General features: G+C 46.0%; 1 protein-coding gene across 2 annotated transcripts in view; it reads right to left on the bottom strand.

The window, feature by feature from the left end:
• The window catches only part of IL15 (interleukin 15), a 74,588-nt gene extending 63,152 nt beyond the window's left edge, over positions 1-11,436 (bottom strand). For both annotated transcript variants that reach the window (XR_006174427.2, XM_005284314.4), the window contains exon 1: positions 10,844-11,436. The gene's annotated coding sequence lies outside the window, so the exon portion shown is untranslated. The remainder of the gene's footprint in view (positions 1-10,843) is intronic.
• Positions 11,437-12,032: the final 596 nt, after the last annotated feature.

Genomic DNA, 12,032 nt, shown 5'->3' with positions numbered 1-12,032 from the left:
CTTTGGATTCTCTTCACTCGTTCAAATAATCACTCCAGACTTGGTTGAGTCACTAGTCATTTACAATATTCTATGTTCATTTCTAATATGAGAAAACTCATTCACACCCTTCATCATTTTCGCTCTTGCCTTAGCAAGTTTGTAGTTGGTCTTTTCTCCCTCCCAGACAGTTATATAGCTCATCACAGGCCAAATTTTTAGCTTAGCAGCACTTCTTTTGGCCTCCTTTTTTGCTCAAACCACTGGACTGCCATTTTAATGGTTACCTCTTTCTTCTCAACAGATTCTTTAACTTTGATTTATTTCTTTTTTTAAACGCCTATCCAAGCAGGCTGAGGTCTGGTGAATAGCATCAGGTGCAGCCTTCAGATTCCTAGGGAACAAGAATTCCCAGCTCTTGCAACCTCTTTCCGAGCGGGGGGAGGGGAAGAGAAGATCCTTGACTCCTATTGCTCCTTCCAGAAAGAGATTAATAATTATTGTGGCTTCTAAGGGAGAGACATGGCCAAGTTCTGCAGCTTGAAGAAGTTACCAGATCACTGAGCTCATGCTCAGTTTCTCATTACGTTAAATAAAGAATAGGCCAATTAGTGTGACATTATTTGAGATACAAAACAGATGTACAAGCAGATGTACAAAACAAGGGCCTGAGACGTTGTCATTATTCCCGCGCCCAAAACTACTCTTCCACTGGTGTGTTGCTTTCAGAAACACCTACAAACTCTTCACCTATATCATCATTTTGCAAATGCATAGTTTGTTGAAAACGTTGGCTTAACAGCACCACAGACTGAAGTTCTTTCTCTAGCAGTCAGAGAATGGGCAGCAGCTATACAATCTTCCTCACTCTGCCCCCACGAATGTGCCTCCACCCTACTGCAAGTGAAACCCATATGGGAGAGAATTACCATGCTTACTCAGTTCTTGGTCTCTCTGCTGAGACTGCAGCAAGGGGGAAATTAGTGCCATTTGTTGTTGTTTATGATGCTCAAAAATGAACTGCAACCACCACTCACTTCAAATATATTATAATGCCTAAAAATGATTTTAAATGGTAAACACCAATCCAAGGTTGTTCTTTTTATTTAAGCATCTTTCTACAGAAAATAAAGAATTAAAATTGTTAAATGTATAAGCCAACTTTGTCATTTACAGGTATTTTTACAATGCAGTCTTTTAAAATCATTCTTCATTGGAAAAAAATCAGCCAATCATTGCTAAACAATTTTCCAGCACTGCCACTACAGATAGCTGTTAAACTATTACACTGTTGATTGTGATTTATAAAGCCCATAATGATAATCTCTAAGTGATCACCCTATACTGCCATTGAAAACATACCTCATCTGTTGTACCATGACATACCATACAATGATTTGCAATGACACACACACCTTATTATTACCTGCTGATAATAACCTATCAGCCAGGGTGACAGTTTAATTATACAGTACCTTTCCTGCTGCCAAATGACTGACTTCCAAATATTGCTGCTTTTCACCAACTTCTTAATAAAAAAAATACTTAAGCTTTATCCTCTCATCCCCAATTTTACATTGGCGCTTTACTTAATGACCAGAAGACTGAAACTTCAGCAGATGGCTTAAATGTAGTGTAAGCTACAGTCTGAATGGGCTCCGCCATCTATTGGTGAACTGGGGGAAAAGACCTCCAGACCAGACCATATTTGCACAGACACATGTACTTTGCCTAGATGATCAGCAGGCAGTCCTACTTTGCTGAAGTGATCAATTTTGGCTGGTTTGGGGTTAAAATTCACCTTAGTGTTGGATGAAGGGATACTGAAATGTTATCCTTACTGTATGAATAAAGGGGCAGCTGAACTGAATTTAATATGCCCTAATGGGGTGGGGTCCAACTAATGTTAACCTCACTCACCAAGTGACTGGGGGCAGGGGTGGAAGTGATGCCAAATCCAAGTGAAAGAGAGTGGGTGGGGAAAGGTGTTCCTACCTGGTGCTGTAGACTCTGCTAAAGGAGTTCTAGATGCTATTTGATTCTCCTCGTCCAGTGTTTAAAGACAGAGCTGATCTGACTCAATTGAGAGGCCTTATTTCTTCTCAGTGACCACTAGAACTGAGATCACTAATGAGCTAGCCTAGGAGGCTGAGCCTTAGAGCTGGTTTGGGGATGGTGTCATGGTGAAAAGCAATGTAGAGGAAGAAACACTGAGGTTCCCCACTAGCAGGCAAATCACAAAGACCTGGAATCACTAAGAACGGGGCTAAGTGGTGGAGCTTCAGCACATGGCATCACAGCTAAAGACAACAGCAAGCAGAGACAGCAGTGAGACTAGCGGGCAGCAACTGTGGTAGAGGCAGTAGCAGCAAGCAGCAAGAGAAGCAGCAGCATCACTAGCAGGCAGTGGCAGAGGGGCCAGTGATGCCAGGGGGCAGCAACAGCAGCAGAGGCAGTGAGCAGCAGCAGAGGTGATAGCAGCAAGCAGTGACGGAGGCATTCTGGGACTTCGCTGACCTTGGACAACCAACCGTAAGTGAGTTGCAGTGGAGGGGAAATGGAGGAGCGGTATGTTAAAGGGACTTTCATCCAGCAGACTTTCACCTAGCAAAGTCAGAAACTGAGGCAAAGGATGACTGCCCAAGATACTGTGGGGTGGGTGTTTACTTATTTTTTGCTTACTTATGAATGTTGTGCTAGAGTTTCCCCAAGTTAACGTGCCGCACCCTCGCCTTTTAATAAGTTTACTTTTGTTATACATAGATTTAGTGCTTGTGAGTGGGGAAGTATTGCCTCTTAGAGACAGCTGGGGTGGTGGCTAGCTTTCCCAGATTTCTCGGTGGGGTCTCAAGCTGGTTCTAGATGGTTCTGAACCCCTAAATATTGAACCCAACTGGACACTGCAAGACAGAGGTTCCTAGGGTTGTGTCTGGGACCGGAGATATTGGTTAGAGTCATTCAGTTGCACAATCCAAATAGCGGCTGGCCAAAAGTGCTCACTCACATAGCTGGGAGCAGCTTACATGCCAGAGGCTGTGCGTGAACAGCCCAGGAGGTTCTCACAGCAGAGCAGGGTAAGGCTGGCTCCCAGAGTGGAGGACTGGAGTGACCAAAGCCCTGAGGTAAGTGGGAAAATGGGATCCTGGGAGGAGGCAAGAGCAGGAGAGCGCAAGAGGGGAGGACTCCTGTCTCATACTGAGAAAGAGGGACGATCGGTGAGTTATCTTAAGTGCCTATACACAAATGCAAGAAGCCTGGGAAACAAGCAGGGAGAACTGGAAGTCCTGGCACAGTCAGGGAACTAGGATGCGATTGGAATAACAGAGATTGATGGGATAACTCACATGATTGGAGTACTGTCATGGATGGATATAAACTGTTCAGGAAGGACAGGCAGGGCAGAAAAGGTGGGGGAGTTGCATTGTATGAAAGAGAGGAGTATGACTGCTCAGAGCTCCAGTATGAAACTGCAGAAAAACCTGAGAGTCTCTGGATAAAGTTGAGAAGTGTGAGCAACAAGGGTGATGTCATGGTCGGAGTCTGCTACAGACCACCAGACCAGGGGGATGAGGTGGACGAGGAGTTCTTCCAGCAACTAACAGAAGTTGCTAGATCGCAGGCCCTGGTTCTCATGGGAGACTTTAATCACCCTGATATCTGCTGGGAGAGCAATACAGTGGTGCACAGAAAATCCAGGAAGTTTTTGGAAAGTGTAGGGGACAATTTCCTGGTGCAAGTGCTGGAGGAACCAACTAGGGGCAGAGCTTTTCTTGACCTGCTGCTCACAAACAGGGAAGAATTAGTAGGGGAAGCAAAAGTGGATGGGAACCTGGGAGGCAGTGACCATGAGATGTTCGAGTTCAGGATCCTGACACAAGGAAGAAAGGAGAGCAGCAGAATACGGACCCTGGACTTCAGAAAAACAGACTTTGACTCCCTCAGGGAACAGATGGGCAGGATCCTGGGAGAATAACATGAAAGGGCAAAGGGGTCCAGGAGAGCTGGCTGTATTTTAAAGAATCCTTGTTGTGGGTGCAGGAACAAACCATTCCGACGTGTAGAAAGAATAGTAAATATGGCAGGCGACTAGCTTGGCTAAACAGTGAAATCCTTGCTGACCTTAAACGCAAAAAAGAAGCTTACAAGAAGTGGAAGATTGGACAAATGACCGGGAGGAGTATAAAAATATCGCTCAGGCATGCAAGAGTGAAATCAGGAAGGCCAAATCGCACTTGGAGTTGCAGCTAGCAAGAGATGTTAAGAGTAACAAGAAGGGTTTCTTCAGGTATGTTAGCAACAAGAAGGAAGTCAAGGAAAGTGTGGGCCCCTTACTGAATGAGGGAGGCAACCTAGTGACAGAGGATGTGGAAAAAGCTAATGTACTTTTTTTTGCCTCTGTCTTCACAAACAAGGTCAGCTCCCAGACTGCTGGACTGTGCAGCACAGTATGGGGAGGAGGTGACCAGCCCTCCATGGAGAAAGAAGTGGTTCGGGACTATTTAGAAAAACTGGATGAGCACAAATCCATGGGGCCGGATGCGCTGCATCCAAGGGTGCTAAAGGAGTTGGCGGATGTGATTGCGGAGCCATTGACCATCATCTTTGAAAACTCATGGCGATCGGGGGAGGTCCCGGATGACTGGAAAAAGGCTAATGTAGTGCCCATCTTTTAAAAAGGGAAGAAGGGGAACTACAGGCCAGTCAGCCTCACCTCAGTCCCTGGAAAAATCATGGAGCAGGTCCTCAAGGAATCAATTATGAAACACTTAGAGGAGAGGAAAGTGATCAGCAACAGTCAGCATGGATTCACCAAGGGGAAGTCGTGCCTGACTAACCTAATTGCCTTCTATGAGGAGATAACTGGCTCTGTGGATGAGGGGAAAGCAGTGGATGTGTTATTCCTTGACTTTAGCAAAGCTTTTGATACGGTCTCCCACAGTATTCTTGCCGCCAAGTTAAAGAAGTATGAGCTGGATGAATGGACTGTAAGGTGGATAGAAAGCTGGCTAGATTGTTGGGCTCAACAGGTAGTGATCAATGGCTCCATGTCTAGTTGGCAGCCGGTTTCAAGCGGAGTGCCCCAAGGGTCAGTCCTGGGGCCGGTTTTGTTTAATATCTTTATTAATGATTTGGAGGATAGTGTGGACTGCACTCTCAGCAAGTTTGCAGATGACACTAAACTGGGAGGCGTGGTAGATACGCTGGAGGGTAGGGATCAGATACAGAGGGACCTAGACAAATTGGAGGATTGGGCCAAAAGAAACCTGATGAGGTTCAACAAGGACAAGTGCAGAGTCCTGCACTTAGGACGGAAGAATCCTATGCACTGCTACAGACTAAGGACCGAATGGCTAGGTAGCAGTTCTGCAGAAAAGGACCTAGGGGTCACAGTGGACGAGAAGCTGGATATGAGTCAACAGTGTGCTCTTGTTGCCAAGAAGGCTAATGGCATTTTGGGCTGTATGAGTAGGGGCATTGCCAGCAGATCGAGGGACGTGATCGTTCCCCTTTATGCGACATTGGTGAGGCCTCATATGGAGTACTGTGTCCAGTTTTGGGCCCCACACTACAAGAAGGATGTGGAAAAATTGGAAAGAGTCCAGCGGAGGGCAACAAAAATGATTAGGGATCGGGAGCACATGACTTATGAGGAGAGGCTGAGGGAACTGGGATTGTTTAGTCTCCAGAAGAGAAGAATGAGGGGGGATTTGATAGCTGTTTTCAACTACCTGACGGGGGGTTCCAAAGAGGATGGAGCTCGGCTGTTGTCAGTGGTGGCAGATGACAGAACAAGGAGCAATGGTCTCAAGTTGCAGTGGGGGAGGTCTAGGTTGGATATTAGGAAACACTATTTCACTAGGAGGGTGGTGAAGCACTGGAATGCTTTACCTAGGGAGGTGGTGGAATCTCCTTCCTTGGAGGTTTTTAAGGCCCGGCTTGACAAAGCCCTGGCTGGGATGATTTAGTTGAGAATTGGTCCTGCTTTGAGCAGGGGGTTGGACTAGATGACCTCCTGAGGTCCCTTCCAACCCTGATATTCTATGATTCTATGACCTAGCAGATCACCAGTCCAGATAACATCAGAGGAACGTCACATATACCTTTATAGTATTCATCACCATATATTTTTTGACAGGTTTTCACGCCCCATTTTGGGCTTATGTCCCACTCTCCGTTCCCATTTCCGTTAGTGTCGAGGTTTGGCACCTGTTTATAGAAGTAATTTATAGTGATAAAAAAGTTTTCCCCTGTGTTTTACACTAATATTTGTCATTTTTAGTAAGGGCAATTTGGAGTAGCATGCTTTTACAGCAAAGACAGCGTTAGCAAAAACAGCTTTTGTAAGCCAGTCAGTGTAATTGTTGCTTTGTAGGCACTGCTACAGAGTATCTTTAAGTTTGTTTTTGTTAATATTTCTGATAGGCGGTTGGATGGGGGAGATAATATCTCATAAAGTGGGAAAGTGTTTTCGAATGACAAATGCTTGCCTGTGCTAAAGCATAACAACTAACACAGAATGGCTGCCTACAAACTTTCATTCTGCTGCCAGCGGGGCTGAAATAGTAAGGAGGCAATGGCCCTGGAGTTAGAGGTCTTAACAAGAGGGGCTTTCTGAATGTTTGAAAACACAATGTGGAGGATATTGGCCTAAGAGATGTTATTAGTCACACAAACCATTCATTATAACACATTAATATTTCTCAATTGTATTTTTCAAATCAGTAATTCTCAAATCTGCTGCTGAAATTTTTGAAATCATCATTTCCGTATTCTTATCAATTCTAGCTAAGGCTTACTGCATCAGTTTTTGACATCAGTGAATGGTTTCATTTGTTATGGCGGAGCATATGCTTTCATTCTCTGAAATCTCCTAAAGTCAGTTGGCTTGTGCGAGAAATTAGGAAGGCAGCCACAGGGCCTGGGTCCAACTCTGATGAGTTTTAAATAAGACTCATTATGTCTAGCAGGAAAAATTATGATTCTTATAGATGGAGTCATCATACCAAGTGGAGAAACTATGGCTCAGTTAACAGAGACTAACCAAATATATCACTGGATAGAAAAGCAAGAAGCAGAACTGCCCAACCATATATAAATATATATATATTTAGCTCTGCACACTAACATATCCTTGTTAGTATAAGTTAGTGTGACATTATTTTCCTTCTTTTGTATTATTATAATTTGCAATGACATTGTCCTTGGTCTCTGTAGACACTGCATCAGAATTTTATTCGTTGTTAAATTAAGCCTCTTTTTGCCCTCAGCTGATGCATGTCTGATCTATTTTTGTAAGCATGCAGTCTTCTGAAATTCACAAGAGCAGAATCTTTTTTTTTTAAATAAACAAATAATACGTTCATTATTTTACAGAGTAAACAAACGGGCACAATCCCAGTATTGCCAGCCTCAAACATTAAACAACCACGAGCAAGACCCCCACCCACCCACCCAAATGAGATTATTTTTAATGTATTTTGATCTGTCTTGATTTTTGACCTCTTCCTGCCCATCCCCATTGTGTGTATATGACAATTAGCATTGCCAACGCTCCCAAAAGTATTCAGCATTTGGTCCCTGTTGCAGGAGTTCTCACCCCCACTTCTGCCTTGCTGACTCATCCCTGCTCCTCCCGCAGCTCCTAGGAAGCTTCTTCCCACTCTCCCAGGCCTGGGGTGAGCTGCAGTGGGGTCCCTCTTCTCCCCCTTCTGTCCCTTCCCAGGTCTGGTGTTGCAAGGGAGGGAGAGTTGAGAAGCAGCGGAACTGCCCCATTGATCACAAAAGAAGATGGGCAGGGGGAGCAGTGCCATTCTGAGCTGTTGGGCTTTTTATGCTCCCTGTTTTTCTCCCCTATCCTTCTGTGAAAATGGTGGTGCCTACAGAACCACTCATCGCCCTGAGGCAGGGCAGTGGGGAAAGGAGCCCATCAGAGGGGGTTTCCCCAAGGCAGAGTTGAAATTCATTGGATGGCTGGAGCTTCTCACATCACTACTAGATTGGCTCTGGCCCCAGCCAAAATCACAAGAGTTGGCAACCCTGGTTCTGCTTTGCCAACTATTGCCCCCCTGAAATCTAAACACCCATATTCCCTACATAGTGTCTCTGAGAAGCAGTAATTTAGACGCATTTTGCAACACAAGTTCAACTAGCGTTGCCACCCCTCCTGATTTCTTATCCTATCTCCCAGAGGCTACTGAAGCCAAACCGGGAGATTTTAGGTGCTGACACTCCGGCAGCACAGCGGGGCTAAGGCAGGCTCCCTGCCTGCCCTGGCCTCGCGCCACTCCCGAAAGTGGCTTGCAGCCCCTGGAGGAGGAGAGGGAGGCAGGTGGCTCTGCACTCTGCCTCCCCCTCAGCTCCGACTCCGCAACTCCCATTGGCCGGGAACTGCGACAAATGGGAGCTGCAGGGGCGGTGCATGTGGACGCGGGCAGCACGCAAAGCTCCCTGCCCCCCCCCCCCCCCCCAGGGGCCGCAGGGACATGCCAGCCATTTCTGGGAGCAGTGTGAGGCAGGGAATCTGCCTTAGCCCCGCTGCGCCACTGACCGCAAGCCACCCAAGGTAAGCACCTCCCAACTGGAGCCTGCACTCCACACCCTCTTCTGCACTCCAACCCCCTACGCCAGCCTGGAGCCCTCTCCTGCATTCAAACTCCCTCCCAGAGCTCTCATCCCCTCCTGCACCCAAACTCCCCCGCAGAGCCCTCACTCCCACCTGCACCCCTACCCCCTGCCCCAGTCCTGAGTATCCTTCAGCACCCAAACTCCCTGCCAGAGCTTGCACCCCGCAACCCCTCCTACATCACAAACCCTTGACCCAGGCTCAGCCCAGAGCCCTCTCCCACACTCCAAACCCCTTGGCCCCACCTCCCACCCCAGAGCCCACACCCCTTCCCGCACCCCAACCCCCTGCCCCAGCCCAGTGAAAGTGAGGGAGGGTAGGGGAGAGCGAGCAACTGAGGGGGGGACGGAGTGAGCACAGTGGGGCCTTGGAAGGGGCGGGGCAGGGCAATGGTGTTTGGTTTTTTATAATTAGACAGTTGGCAACCCTAAGTTCAACAGGACAATATCCCATGTGGGAGAGTGGGGGGAGGGAGGCAGCTTTTCCTTGGCTCCCCTTCTGCCCTGCCACAATACCCAGGCTGCATGAAGCTAAGCTCCATAATTATAAGCATAGAAGCACTAGAGATAGCTGAAATTGAGAAAAAGAAAATGTTGCAGCGTAGCCAGGCTTCTGTTCAGCACAGCTCCTACTTCCTTTTCCATGGTTTCGTTTTCCATACCATATAGTAGAGGGAAGCGGTCAACACTTACAGAACAAATTGAAGGCTTATAACTGTTTAAGACGTTGTGGTGGCAGGGTTCTAAAGTTTGGCATAAAATTAATTGCTGTACAGCTTCAAGATTTACTTGCGTATCTTCTCACAAAGCCAGCTGTCAATTGAAGAGGGAGGACACATCTCAGAGGCAAAGGTATTTACAATATACTGCTACACCAAGTCAGAGCATTTTATGTCCAATACTTCAGAGCAATGCTAGTGAACTTCAGAATGCAACTCGTCAGTTTCACAGTGTAGATCATAGCTTGTTGGGATTCAGATGGGATTTTCTATCAGTTTATACCACAAAGCATGAGATTTGCTTCCATTTATTATTTTAGTTTGCATAGTTAAAATGTCATTAATAGTCCTATAAATTGCCCCAACTATTTTAAAATCTAGCCAAAACATTTGTCTCAACAACTGCTCAAGGGAGTGAATTCCATGGGTCAACTTTACTGCTGTGCAAAGAATATTTCCTTATATTAAATTCTAATTGCACTATAATATTGAGTGTCTCCTTATTTTAGGGCAAAATGAAAAGGGATCACTTCTGTATTTATTACACCTGTCCTGCATGAGGCAAATAAATGGACATGTGTAAATACAGGGAAACGTAAATAATGGCCAAAGAGACTGCTGATCATTTGACAGGTATTCACATAACACAAGCAGATTATTATAACAAGGAACTACTAGCATGTTCCACTATATTTGACATTGTAATCCATATTAGAATATATCTTAAAAGAACCAGGCTTAGGTATACAGGCTGGACACAGAAGAAGAGATCCCCCCAAAGACACTGCCTGGGCACAATATGGTGAATTTCCTTGCTTTTGTGGATTTTATCCAAGTAATTTTGCAGGCATAAAAAAGGTGACACATGCCACTTGATATCTTTAAATGGAAAATACAACAGTCATTTCTTTAAACAGCAGAACTACTAATGCATTTGCCCTATCTAGCATATTGGCCAGTAAAGAGCACAGTCCTAACATCGGAATCTGCTAGCATACCCCAGCATTACTTCAGTGGGACTTCATCTAGGTTGTAGAGTCCTATGTTAATGCATCTTGATGTTTAATTACACCTTCTCATTAAGCTATTTCAAGACCCTGAATTAAAGAGATGCCATCAATTAAAAAACCCCACACTTCTGTCTCTATTTAACCTATCATTATTAAAAGTAGCTCCTAAGACAACTGGAACTTTATTCTCTCCCTCTCACAAGGTTTACTTTGTGTATTTTGCACTATTTTCTGTATAATTACATCCACTGACTACAGTTGATTTTCCCTGTTTGCATAATTCTTTCACACAGCAGCAAGGGAGAGAATTTTTTTTAATAAGAAAAGGTGACTGCAAGATTAAAAAACACTGGTGGATCAATCAGAGGCAGCTGTAGGACTGGAAACTACTGAGATACATCTAAAAGTTAAGCAGAACACAGTCCTGCTTTCAATACATTAAGATATAATCATATGAAAACAAATAAGAAACACAAGCCCGATGAATGTTGCTAAAGTCTGTAAAATACTCACGAGTTTGGGAACGTGTCTGCAGAGAAAGCATCAGCGGAGAGCTGCCACCAATGACAGCAAATCACGTTCTCCCCAGAGCCCGCCCAGTCCTGTTTCACTTTCGGTTGTTACGAAACGAATGAAGACTAGTTAAACCGCAGCAGGACTCAGTTGCTCCAGCTGTGACTGCCTGAGACTGAAGCTAATCTAGGAATTACTGCAGGGAATTCTTCCTTCTACGCACTGTCACGCTGTTAGGTTTGCAAAGAAAAGAAAACTACGGCGAGGGGGGAACGCCAGGGACTCGGCGTCGTGGGCTGTCAACGCTATACACCCAGCTGTTTATCAGCCCATAAAGGGGAAGGAAAACGTGCAACCCTTCTATACAGAGTCCCCTCCCCCCTGCACAGCCAAATTGTGGCCCTTCCCGGTTAGAGCGCTGCAGACGTGGCTCCTGGGAATGCCTCACCAGAACGGGCTGCTTCACTCCCTTCCCCGTCCCTGCGCCCCAAACAGGAGGCGTTCCGGCAAAGCAGCCCCCAGTAGAGGAAAGAGTTGGCCCTTAGGAAAAAATGTGTGGCAGAGCAAAGAAGGAACCCCTTGAGAACAGGTCCTTCGCTCCGAGAGGGACTCGCCACGAATTGCCACCGAAGCCCCGGACGTGCCGCCCCAATAGCGGCTGGAGTGCCGCCCCTTGGTACTGGCTGCCCCAAGCACCTGCTTGTTTAGCTGTTGCTTGGAGCTGGCCCTGGACCTATGCACATTTAATAAGCAAACAATGTGAGTGAGTGTAACCATGCATTTCAGCTTTAAAAGGAGTGTAAAGCTACGCTAGTGAAAGGGCACTAGCCTTCACAGCTCCAGCGTGGGAGGTCCTCTGTTTATCTCCAGGGTAGCAGTAATCCCTCCTGAGCTTTCAACTGGAGACCTCTAGAGGAAAGGCTCTGTAATTCATTAGCTGCATGTCTTGCAGGTAGAACAGGAGTACTTGTGGCACCTTAGAGACTAACAAATTTATTTGAGCATAAGCGTTCGTGGACTACAGCCCACTTCATCAGATGCCCACGAAAGCTTATGCTCAAATTTGTTAGTCTCTAAGAAGCAACAGAGGGTCCTGTGGCACCTTTGAGACTAACAGAAGTACTGGGAGCATAAGCTTTCGTGGGTAAGAACCTCACTTCTTCAGATGCAAGTCTCTAAGGTGTCACAG

This window comes from Chrysemys picta, chromosome 5 (genome assembly GCF_011386835.1).
Source record: "Chrysemys picta bellii isolate R12L10 chromosome 5, ASM1138683v2, whole genome shotgun sequence".
NCBI lineage: Eukaryota > Metazoa > Chordata > Testudines > Emydidae > Chrysemys > Chrysemys picta.
The sequence above is the reverse complement of the archived record's forward strand: the minus strand, read 5'-3'. Positions and strand labels throughout refer to the sequence as shown.